At 36.3% G+C, this 12,874-nt stretch overlaps 1 protein-coding gene across 10 annotated transcripts in view; it reads right to left on the bottom strand.

Annotated features, from left to right (window-relative positions):
- Nucleotides 1-12,874, bottom strand: part of LOC132697015 (muscleblind-like protein 2a) — a 471,687-nt gene that overhangs the window by 54,386 nt on the left and 404,427 nt on the right. The window lies entirely within an intron of this gene.

Here is a 12,874-nt window from a genome sequence, read left to right as displayed (position 1 = left end):
GATTGGATTACTTTTCGATCCGGGATATTCGAAACGTCTTACAACATCTGGTGACGAACAGCGAAAACGAAAGCTGTCGGTCGGGAGGGGGGAGGGGCGGTCTAGTTTTCATGGTGTCTGTAATAGTCAGGACGCTTCTTTGACCCTAATAATAATAACAAAATATAATATAATACTTTTCCATGAACAATGCAATAGAAGACAATAGACATTTATTTGTAGGGATAAAACAATATTCTAATAGAAACGGTTTTATTGCACTCTTAAGAGGGCTTTCTGAACGTTAAAACGGTGAACTACACTCGGAAGAATATCACGTAATTTAAAGTGAAAAGAATCCTCTTTTGACTTGGTTCATTTACACTAGGAATTGTAAGGGTGTCTTTCCTCGCCTTACACATATGCCCTTTCTTGAACAACAAAAAATATAGATAGATAAGGGTTAACCCTGATCTCTCTCTATTCAACATTATAACAACACTTTTTTGTAACTTAAAAAATTAAAAAAAAATGAAATGGCCCAGAATATCAGATTCTGAATACATCGAAATTTACATACGTTTTTATACGACGAAACAAAAAACTGAGACTGGACAGATCACCGCCCAATACATTCTTGTGACATGACAGTCATCGATAGTAATGCCTAACAGCTTAGCATAGTGATTAGACGAGGCTAAATTATCAATGGGTATCAGCAGTTGCTGCCTGTAACCCTTCTTACGTCATCCTGCCGTTCGTGGTCTTTCTCTGCTTCTCTTATCTGTTCTGGATATCCATTCAATAATTCTGCGGCACTATCTGAAGTCTTTCATTTTAGCTATGTACCCTGTCCATTTCCCACCTAGTTCTAGATATAACATCTGTGAGTCATTTCTTAGGTTACTTAAATTCTATTCACAGCCCACATTCCATTCTATTGATGTTTTTGCTACTCTTAGTTTCAAGTTAGTGTTTTGTTTTGCACTGGTCACAATCGAGAACTAACACCTCGGTCTCTTTGAATTTATTTACAGTTACCTCCATTTGTATTGTCATAGCTGCTTTTCTATAAATATTGTCAATAAGTCTAGAGTAACAGCTATCGACACGGCTCTCATTTATTGTTATCCAGCTCCAGCGAATCAAGCGCTTTATGGAAATCAAGAAATCATTTTTTTATCACTTTTAGAAGAAGGATTACAGGCAGCTGATTGCAAAAAGCACAAGATAGGACACGTTGGAGATATCTAGGGAAGGTCTATGACCAGCACTGAACTTGAAAAAGGTTGGTAATGATGATTATGTCGATCGGCAATTGCCAAGTTTTGGTTAGCTTTGGAGCAGTGACAGTTCCATCACATCGGCATTTCTATGCTATACTGTCACTTCACCGAAGATCTGATTCAATAATGATAACGTCTTAGAAAATTCGATACATGATACTTTGAAGCAGCGACTAAACCGCATAAAATTATGAATACTACCTCGCAAAACAAAAAAAGAAATGTTAATGCCAAGTCATGAACGTCATTTAAATAAAACAGAGTAGCTTTTTAATTTCCATAAGTTCATTTTCGTCCGCTTTATGTCGCCCTTAAATTGCGGACGTTCTTGATGAAAACACAAACACACATACAAACAATGGGACTTTCCCGCGGTTCATTTTACTATGCGCCCTCCTCGTGGTGCCCGCGCGGGGCCACTTTAAAACGCTCATTTCCGTCATTTTTCCTAACCGAGAGGGATTTTTTTTTAATTGCGCCACCCTCTTCGCCTAATATGTTTGCGCGGGACCGCAAAAAGGCAAAGTTAGGAATTGCCATGGAGACGACAACGAGGGTTTTTGTCGTACGTATAGTCGCCCCCCTCGCAACCTGTTGCGATTCGAATTTATCATCCTGACACCGGCACTGTATCGGAATGAAAAGCGCCACTGTGTTTTTCATTTGTGTCGGTCCGACGGTCTCCATCAGAGCGCGCGTTCGCAGCAAAAAATCCTCCATTAAAAGTTTCTTCATTGGAAAAAGAGATTATCGCATTACGGCCGGCTTTTTTTCTCCGGTTTTTATTTTCGTCCGAGGGTTGCGGATGCCCGGTTTAATATGTGTTATAATTAATTCCACTTGCGGGGAAAAAATTGGATATTACGAAATATTGTAAGTTGTTGAAATTTTCCGAACATGTTCATTAATTAATTAATATTAAATTTAAAAAACTCCTTATTTTTCTTTTTGACAATAAAATTGCTTAATTGCATAACTTATAATGACTTATTTTTTTGACCGTACTTTTCTACAGCAACATTTCTATTGAGGATTAAGTATTTCTAGATAGAATATGCCTAATTGAAATCGTTAATTTTGTACCTACTTCACTAGGTAAAGTTTAATAAAGTGGTTTTTGATATCTTTTTTTTGGAAAATACAATAGAAGACAATAGACATTTATTTGTGGGATAAAACGATGTTCTAATAGAAACGGTTTTATTACATACTTAACGCGGCTTTTTTAACGTTAAAACGATGAACTACACTCGGAAAAATATCACCTAATTTTAAGTGAAAAAAATTCTTTTTTGACTTGGTTCATTTACACTAGGAATTATAAGGGTGTCTTTCCTCACCTTGCACATATGCACTTTCTTGGACAACAAACAATATATATAGATAAGGGCCAACCGTGATGTCTCTACACAACATTCTAACAACACATTTTTTGTAACTTCAAAAATTAAAAAAAATAATGAAATGGCCCACGATAGCAGGTTCTGAATACATCGAAATTTACATACCCAAAAGTTGGAAAGTTGCAAATAGTTATCTTCTTTCTATCTTTTGTTTATATTCAATACCATCATTTGTATAGCTCGCTACGTTCATATTACACTGGAGGTACTTGCACATTCACCTATATTTACAACACAGACTTAATTTTACATTAAAAATTAAAGTTTTTTATTCAGTTATTACTGTAGTATGTATTAGAGCGTATTTTGTGAACATCCTTTGAAAGAATTCTCCTAAATATGCTGCTGAATTTTGGTTAAGCTGCAGTAAAACTACCGACAGAAAATCAGCATTTGCATCGGCTTCAAAAATTATTTTCTAATTGCTAATACTACACATGTGTACTATACATATATATATATATATATATATATATATATATATATATATATATATATATATATATATATATATATATATATATATATATATATATATACACACCTATGTACACATTATTAATAGGAAGTAAAATTTTTATGAACATTTTCTAGAGGAAAACTGAATGGGAATCACGGACATGTGCGCGAATACTTTGGTCTATCCTTTCCATGATGATCCAAATTTTACCTTTTCATTTAACACGCAAAAATATTTATTAGCGCCATTGCTATTGACGAAAATATTTTGTTCGGTAAATCGCAGCAAAGCAGAAAAAAACAATATTTATTAGCGCCATTGCTATTGAAGAAAATATTTTGTTCGGTAAATCGCAGCAAAGCAGAAAAAAATGCCTTATGACGTCCCTGGAGAACAAATAATTTTCGTTTATATATTCTAGTTTTTTCTTCAAATCCAAAAAAAGTACCCATAAATAAAAATATCCGAGATAATTTCCAGAAACCTGTCTATGTAGTCTATTTCTTAAAGGTGTAGAGCAATAAAACTTCACCCAAAAGATGCTTAAGCCACTTTCATTGTTGGGTATTAATTTCTATTGTTATCCATTGATAAATACTAAGAAATGGTATGCCAGAGATCCCACATTATCTTCTCTTCTTTGATGACATGCTGAAGTTCTTTTCGCCAGTTCTCTGACACCACTTTTATCGATATTTTGATTGAACAACAGCTTAGGGTGTTTCGTTTTGAATGTAGTGTTGTGTCTTCTACAAATTATTTCACTTGCGCCCATATAAATTCTACAGGACTCAGTTTAAATTCAGTAGTAGTTTCCACCATGACGAAGTTGAAATTTTCTGCGTGCGTCGTGAATGATAGCTTGCTTATCTACATCTATCTATAACTACTTCTCAATTAGCCATAAGATGTGCTATCACTTTACCAAAATAGTCTCGTCCTCGTGTTAATCTCCCATATGGCACCAGCCTCATCAAGGTAAAATATTTTCTTCTGATCTCTGCGACACTACCTTATACCTTATGACCAGAATTTTGTCATCCTGGGGAAGCTTCGTTACAACCTAATCTAGGGTGGTATTTTCGAAATAACCTATACTATATTTTCTTCATGTTTTATTGCTTTGTAGTCCAAAGGGACGGATTACATCTCTCGGGAAGCGCAAAATATACGTCCGGATCTCCAGGAATGTTGATAACCATAGCAGGGAGAGAGCGATGCGACAATGTCTCCCACCTGTCAGACAATTCGAAATACCGGAACGGCCATCTTGACCGCGGCCGGTCTATTTCGTTCCGCTTTCTCGGCCGTAACACGTCGTCGTTCCCGCTGGCCGAGACTCCATTTGGCAATTCCGGGGGTTGGGTTTTATTAAGTTTCGCGGGACCTTTTTCCGGACCGCCGGACCGTAGCGCCCTCCTTTAATTTTCCGCCCGCTTATTAATCTCAGCGAAACGTTTCGCAGGTTTGTCGCCGCTAATTCCTGCCGCACGCGGTAAGGTAAGGCACATATTGAAATTCTTTCGGGCGTCCGGTGCGTGACATTTCCCTTCGCAATTTAATTCACGAATTTTACAAATATTTCAAGAATTTCGCAAAAAATTTAACAAACCAAATGGTTTAGCGGACTTCAAAGATTAAAAAAAAAAAAACGTTTGGGTTATGTGGAAGAATGTTACATTCTGCCGTAATTAAAAAAATAATAATAAAGCAAAAAAAATACACTTAAAACTTCTCATAAAATATTGTCAGTCTCAGCGATAAATGAATAAATAAAAATTTTACAACTTCCACAAATGTTCAAAACGGACATAAAAACATAAAGGGCATGGTTTACATATTTAGTTAGAATTTTCGATAATTATTAACATATCTTCATAAAAAACCATAGTTAAATCAAATAGAAAAAATGAAAACCACATGTTTTTTATGACCCTATATTACGCTCTTAAAAATGTCAAAATGTCGAAATTCAATAAACTAACCGAGGATATATAATTTTGCAACTGTGGCTCATTAATTGAGTGAATACTCCAGGAAATTCATTTTACCAATAAAACTCGCTTAAGATAATAGTTATGGTTACCACTCTTGTAGCTACCTATAATTAATGAAGTGCCCACAAATTTACCAAAATTTGAGAAATTCAGAGGACTGGTACCCCAAATCTCCTGTATTTTATATTAAGTTCCAGTCAAATTTCCTTTTTTTCCTATTTATACAAACTCGAATGAGAATATTTATTTTTCGCTGTAATCGTATTCAACTGCAACCACTTTTATTGAATCATATTTCAAACAATAGAGATTATTTAGGAAAAAAAAAACGCTGGACGGATTTTTGTCAATATCTGAATTATATTTTCCCACATAACCTAAAAGCATTGTTTTAAAACAATCACAACGATGATAATGGAAAACAAGGTTTAAGCTACAAGAGTGACAAGAGCTTTTTGTGACCGTATTAGAGAAGCTTGTCGAAGTTTAACTTTAACAGTTAACAAATGCAATGAACAATAACCATCGACGTATTGAAAAGTATAGAAGCGATATTTTACTACCAAATTTTTCGATAATTTCTACTTTCATCACTTGGTTTTGATTCAAGAAATAATCGTTTACGTTCTTGCTCCTTAATGAGAAGAAAATTCACACTAGTGCATGATTGTACATTTTTAATAATCTACTAACTACTAATACCACTTAATAATTATTTTTATACGACAAACATGACATAATAAAATATGACCTACGTTTATTATTAATTTATTAAACCATTTCATTTGGCTAAAACTGGAAAGACAGATTGGCGATTAATAAATAACTAATAAATAATATCAATAAATAAGTAAATAATAAATAAATAAATAATAAATAAGTAACCATGCACACCATAACTAACTAGAAACAGAATCGACTTTATTATATCTATATGGTTAATCATTGAATCTAATCGTTGTCTAGCTAGCTGCACTTCACACGAATTAGATTTCGGAAGCAAAAAATTAACCCATTGCCCATCTCTCTCTTACTCTCTCCTTGGGGCTTACACAACATCCGATGATTCGGCATTCCAGACCGGACAGCACAATATACGTGTCTATGCAGAGCATCGAGAAGGTCGATGCATATCCAATAACCATATATCGCGCTCGTATCTGTCTCGAGGGAGAACGAAGCATGCATTACCTCTCTGCCCGAGACAGACAAATAGTTGGAGCCCGCTATCGTTCTGCTTTGCCTTATTTAACAGCGTTGCCAGCTTACACAGGTACACTTTCATCTACAAATGTCCGAACCGTGAGCTTTCGGTAATATGATTTCGGTACGGAAGTTTCCCCGTCTGATGCGGAATATTGCTTTATGGAGATTAAACGCGTTAATAATTCTGCAGATCTGAATCGATCTGAACACAAATATACACATAAATGTGGCGTGGAGGAGCAAAGCATCTATATACTTACCATTACAAGATGACCCTAATTTGAGATGTTCAGGAACAGCAAACGCAAAAATAAAAAGAAAATATAAATATAATAATAAAGATGTTCATTATTTCAGAGTTGCAATTACAATTATAATGAGGTTGAGTCCAAATGGCAAATGGTAAGAGAGAACAAAATGGCAAAATGATCCAGTTTAAGGGTCTTAATTTTTAATTTTTATTTTTTAGATTTTAATTTTAAAGATCTAAAATATCATAATTTTATCATACCAGAATCTTACCAGTTTATGTTAAAAATTATGATGACCATATCACAATCTTCGCGCGACCGTTAAGAAAGGTTCGAGCGATTTTTATTGAAATAGAATTTACATAAAACAAAATCTTTCAATCGAGTCGTACAAAACTTGGCATACATGAGTCGATTTTTACTGAAAATTCAATTACTAGCGAAGCAACTTCTTGTGTCGCTTAGTCAAACTTTTTATCCCCCACAAAATCCAAACATTCCGGCACACGCCCCTAGCTAATAACTTAAAAGTTGGGCTTCCGACGGCCAAAGTCGACAAACAACTTGTCGGTAATTTATAAACAGCGACCGAAAAGTATAGTCTCCCGGTTTAGACGAAGATGCCGGGGATATTTTGCAAGAGCACGTAGACGCAGCAGTATATGTCTGAATATATTGCTATTCACGAGCGACAAGGGATGTAAACTTTTTCCAGTTTCCTTTTTTGGCTGCAAAAAAAAAATGGAAAAAGGGAAGAAGCGAGAGAATAACAAAATGATGCGTTAATATTATTTCGTATTACAACATGGTAGGAGTACAATTCCTGCAGAGCTTTTAATCCGTTTTAATATCTCTGCTGACCTGTCGTAGAAGAGTAGTAACGACAAAACGAGTTGTAGTCATTTGTATATGATACAATGAAACTATTGTATAGAAAAAATTATTGAAATTCCTTGAAGTGTTTTCGGATTATCTGAGTTAATTTTTTAGTAGTACGGTGTATTCTGTGGTAGACATGCAGGACTGCTAAGTCGTTAATTTGTTTGCATACCCGATGGTCTCGACATTCAAAGTTAGAGAGTGCAATGCTAAAACAATTCCTTTAAATCATTGAAGGTTTCGTGAATAACTAACTTCCTTTGCATGGTTCAGAATTAGCATCTTTTCTTTGTCCATATTTACTCACGCTCATATTGTATGTTGCTTATCAGTGTGGACCTATTATATAGCCTTCCAGGTAATCCTAGATTTTGACAGTTGAAAGTTTAAGTTTTCCTGTGTGATCATAGTTCAATATGATGTTCCATTTGAGTGTAGAAAAACTTTAGCTAAATTTTTTACTACTACTAACCATTCTTTATTTATTGAGCAACAATTATAAACCGGTGAAAACCGCTAAAAATTATAATGTTTTATCCAGAAATTGTCCGAACTCAGTCTATACTGTAACTTACATGAGGGCGCGTTTCGTGCTCATATTCAGTTGACCTCCAAACACCATTTGTCTACCTAGTGACATTCATGTTATCCTGTAGTTAACTTACACATTCACCTATATTTATAGTCCAACTGACCGTTGTTATGGCCATATTGTTTGTTGCTTATTTAACATACCGAACATGGTGTGTGCCTTGCACGTAATCCTTTATTTTACTGAAGTTGCATGTCCCAACAGAATCGACTTGATATAGTTTAAGTTTTTCTGCGTGATTATACCTCGATTTGGTTTTCGATTTGAGCGTAGAACTCTAGGCACATGAAAAATATCACCATTACTACATTTAATTAAATTACATACCAAACCGACAGCGATGGATATATCGCGACCAAGAAAAGTCCGTATGATACGTTCGCCATCTCCTGCGACGGACCGCCCAGGAGTGCGGAGATAGTCGGAGAAGATATTTACATGCTGCGAGAGAGTACGTTTAACTATTCCACGTTGTCAAAGATATCGCGACTCGTCGTTCCTTTGAAGATTTTTTATTAAATTCGCATCGAACCGACTACAGACGCATGGGAACAAACGAGAAATAAACATGCATAATAGAAATGTTGGGCATGCGGGATCGAATTTGCATACCTGGGCAATGTATAAGGATTTACAAACCATTGGTGGAACAGTTTATTCTGGTATTCTGGTGATTTTACAAAAAAAGTTAGCAAAATAAGAGGACGTATTAGAAATCAAACATCCCGAAAAAATTGGTACCTGACTAATCCAAAACCAACCAAAACCAATTACCAACTTAAATTAAATTGAAATAATTACAAGGGCCCAGAAGATGGGCCACCCATCATTCTGACGTACGTAGTGGCGGGAGAAAGTCGTTAGGCGGAAGAAGTTACGGTAACGGGAGTTGCGGACGAATTTATCGTTTCAAATAGAAAACGAATCCGAACTTACCCTCTCACTCTCCGTGGGGACAACCGTGCGCGGAACCGTATCTCCCGGGAATAGTTTACCTGCTCGGCGAGTGATTAGCAAAGAACACATACAAGTGCTTCACGAATTCGCTGAGAAAAACCGACCCAGTTACGACAGTAAGCGTCTAGTTCCTAAAGAGCTTTCTTTCAGTGTACTCCAACAGGAAAACTGACTCTTGGTACTGTCCTTGAACTTGAACAGATATATTTGTTGAGATAAAAGTTTGATGAAAATACTTTCTTCAGAAAAAAAAAAATCAAAATGCCGTCTAAAAACTCTTCCATACTACTTCCACTCGGTAATAAACGTTCCGGCAATACCATCACATAAAGTGATACGCCGTTTATGTATGACCACCGAATTCTGCGTAATGGCGGAAAAAGGTCGCCATTATACTAACCAAAGTCAAAAGTAATTGGAGTTAGTCCACAGAAAGTCAATCGGCTTTGGTATCTTTACATATTTCTAGAGTAAGACAATAAGATAAAGCAGTGCTCCTCTGAGGCTTAATGGATCTGCCAAGGGGATCTATATTAGGGAATCATAGTACGATGTAGAGCATAAGAATCTGCGAAGGGGTTTGTCAATGTTAGGGAACCATTACACATAAACAATTGGTTATAGCGGACTGGAGAATCGACTCGCGGAGAGCAAGGAAAAGCAGCTCATAATGGCTGGGGCTATTTGGAATTTACTCAATCCAAAATATAAATGTCTAAATAGAAACGTAGAGGGGCTACTAGGATCTAGGATTCCAGTGCCGCGTATTTAGGCAAGGCATATTGTTAACATCTATATAGTAATCCTGCAGTAATCTAGCTTTTCAGTCTCATCGATTTTCCCCATAAACGATATGGCTGATTTGTGCGACGCGAACCACTTTCTTTTGCACGCCGATATAGAAATACCCCGTGCCTCTGGAAATAACGTTAATGTGCCGTAAGAGTGGAGTTTGCTGCTCTTAAATTGCTTAAAGGAAAGTTTCCCTTCGAAGTCTTTGATAAATTAGTTACGTAACTCTCCCATCCCAAGGATTTTCTTGATGAGTACTTTCAAATTTAATATCCAATTTCGCCATACCGAACGCATTACGTTGGCGTCGATATCGGCGCAAAAATATTAATATACAGAACCAGCACCCCCCGCCCCCTTCTTTAATAACGAGCGCGATGACATATCAACGTCGATTTTCACACAACATTAACGTCACGCCGCGAATAAATCAAAATGAGCAAAACAACGGGTCTGGACGTGTGAGAAGAACTTTGATCCGTTAGGCATTCACGATGACAAGACAATTCCGTGCGTGACTATTGTTAAGGTTAATGAAATATTTCAATTAACCGGCACAATGAGTTTAATTAACTAACACGCGGCGGTTTGCCGGACAATATTTGATATTCATTAACATGACATTTAATACTTAACGTAATTATTATGCACGAACGCTCGATATAATCACAAAGTCATACGCAATCATAGCAATTGTCAAATCTCAAGGGAACAAAACATTTTTATGCACCCAAAACCTAATCGAAGTAAAGTAATTGAAACCATCGAGCCAAGGAGTTAATGCCGTGCCACCCTGCGTGAACAAAGGATGATATTAAGCGTGGCGGGTCAGAAAACAAATACCCAAGAGACTTTGATTCCGTCTTACATCAAGGCACCAACATTCTTTTAAGCAAATGTGCGATTTTAATTTTAGTGCCACGTCGAGGATCATACTCTCTCGAGACAGATTTAAGTGATAGTTACTCCATTTGTCATAAACCAAACCAGTTTCGTTCGGGAAACACCCAAAGCGTCGGCGAAAGTGCCCCGGTCGAGCGGCCGCGAACCATGGAGTGGAGTTTTTTTTGGGCAGGCCATTTTCACGAACGTCGCAAGCTTTAGTCTTTCGTAACGCGAGAAGTTCTTCATTAGCAAACTGGATTAGTGTCGCGCTACTCGCAGGCCATAAAAAAATTAGGAAGGATACGATGTCACGCCGGCCCGTAGTTGGGACTCCAAAAACGCTTTGTAGTAGAGAATTATGTGACTCGTTCCGGCCTTTATTTGCCATAGCCCCCGAAGTTGCTAAAAGCGGACGAGTTAATCCTTTAAGCAAATCTTGTAGCACTCATTTCACGGCGAATTATAATCCGGACTCCTATTTGCTTAAAGCCCCGAGAACCGATTGTGTCATTTTTGTTTTGCCGAATGTTTATACGCGAATTTCGAGATTTTAATATTAATTCCGCTTTTTGCGGAGAGATACGAGTAGGAATTTTTACTAATTTGCAATTCTAATAAAAAATGATGGGTTTAATGCTAAACAAACACATATTAACCCTACTGATTACCACATATTTTTGTTAGAAATTATAAATAAAAAGCTTAGAAGTAACAGTGCTACCAAATCGACTTTTTTTTTTTAGATTTTTCCAAACAAGGGAATTTTATGAAACCGCACAGATGTGATTAAGGATAATATGGTAAAAACTTTTAGGAGTAGTAATGAATTTGCTAATTTGCATTTGGCTTGTATTAAGTAGACACGTAACACGTAATTCCACAATGAAATAGTATTAATCAAAGTTAACAACCAGAATAGTATATATAACACACAATTTAACAAAGATATGTCAGACTATAGTAGAATTAAAGAAATGAGAATAGCGAAACATTTTCCATCTCGCTCCTTCTTAGAGATATAACTTAGGGTTCGGTTATTTGTATACTGCACCATATTTGTTGCAACTTAATTTGTTCTATCGACTATAGATCATCTTATTTTTTAAGGACGCTCAAACTATGAGGTAGTAAAAATAACAAAAGCAAGTGAGGAACGAAATGAGAGAATTTATTTTCCCTTCTAGCATCAAAAATTTTTGAAAAACAAAATGGTGTATTTTCTCTCTCATCTCTGACATAAGTTGAGTTTCTACTTTATTATCAAAGGAGTAATTCGAATATACAAAAGGCCCGATTAAATGAAGATAGCAAAAATTCTCACTCGAAACAAGCTAAAGCCGATCATTCCCAAAAAACCTCTCTGGAGGAATTAACCGTCTGATAAGAAAAGATGTTTTCAGAGGCGCGGATAAAATGGAATCGTACTTCGAGAATTACCAAACTCCCGGTATTAGCATTTAGAAAGCATTGGGTTAAACGGGAAGATCAGACTGTATAATTAGATCATCGATGTCTCCTAGTCAGCCCGTAATCCCAATTTCATCCAGTATCAGAAGACGTATTCGCACGGAGATTGTTTTGCGTGTAGTCAAAGCTTTTGAGCATTGTTTACGGGCAATAAAAAGTCGAAAGAAAGGAAAAACGACGCGAAAGCGCAAGGCTGTCATCGTTCGTTACGAAACGTCTGCGAGATAAAGCTTGTTTTATCGCGAATAATGAACGTATTGTATATACAGTGCCGGAAAAGACGTCCTTATGGTTCGTACTGACTCGGCTTCGTAGCCAGATTGTCTACGATGCAAAATAAAAAATCGACAAATTTCCAACAATAATCGAAATAATTGCGTCAGAATTACATAGTGTATATCAAAGCTCCGACGTCAACAGCAACAAAGATCAAGCTGCAATAAGAGGCTTGAAAGAGTTTCTTAGAATTCGGCATGTTTCAAGGGATATGCACCGACAAATAAAATTACAATTAAATGATACATATGAACGTTAACATTAAAAAATTTTACGCTGGAAGAACAATATTTTTGATAACATGTGTCTTTCTTTGCGTGTGTAAGCCGTCAAACAACACTTATGTTGCATGTGTAACGTTAAGGCTATAAAAAATGAAAGTATGCCCTGACGTAATGTTTAAATACATACAAATATTCTACCAATGATTAGTAGGCTTGTTTT

This window comes from Cylas formicarius, unplaced genomic scaffold, assembly GCF_029955315.1.
Source record: "Cylas formicarius isolate icCylForm1 unplaced genomic scaffold, icCylForm1.1 PGA_scaffold_1__22_contigs__length_36826433, whole genome shotgun sequence".
Classification (NCBI taxonomy): Eukaryota; Metazoa; Arthropoda; class Insecta; order Coleoptera; family Brentidae; genus Cylas; species Cylas formicarius.
Note: the sequence above shows the minus strand (reverse complement) of the source record. Positions and strands in the feature narration are given on the sequence as shown.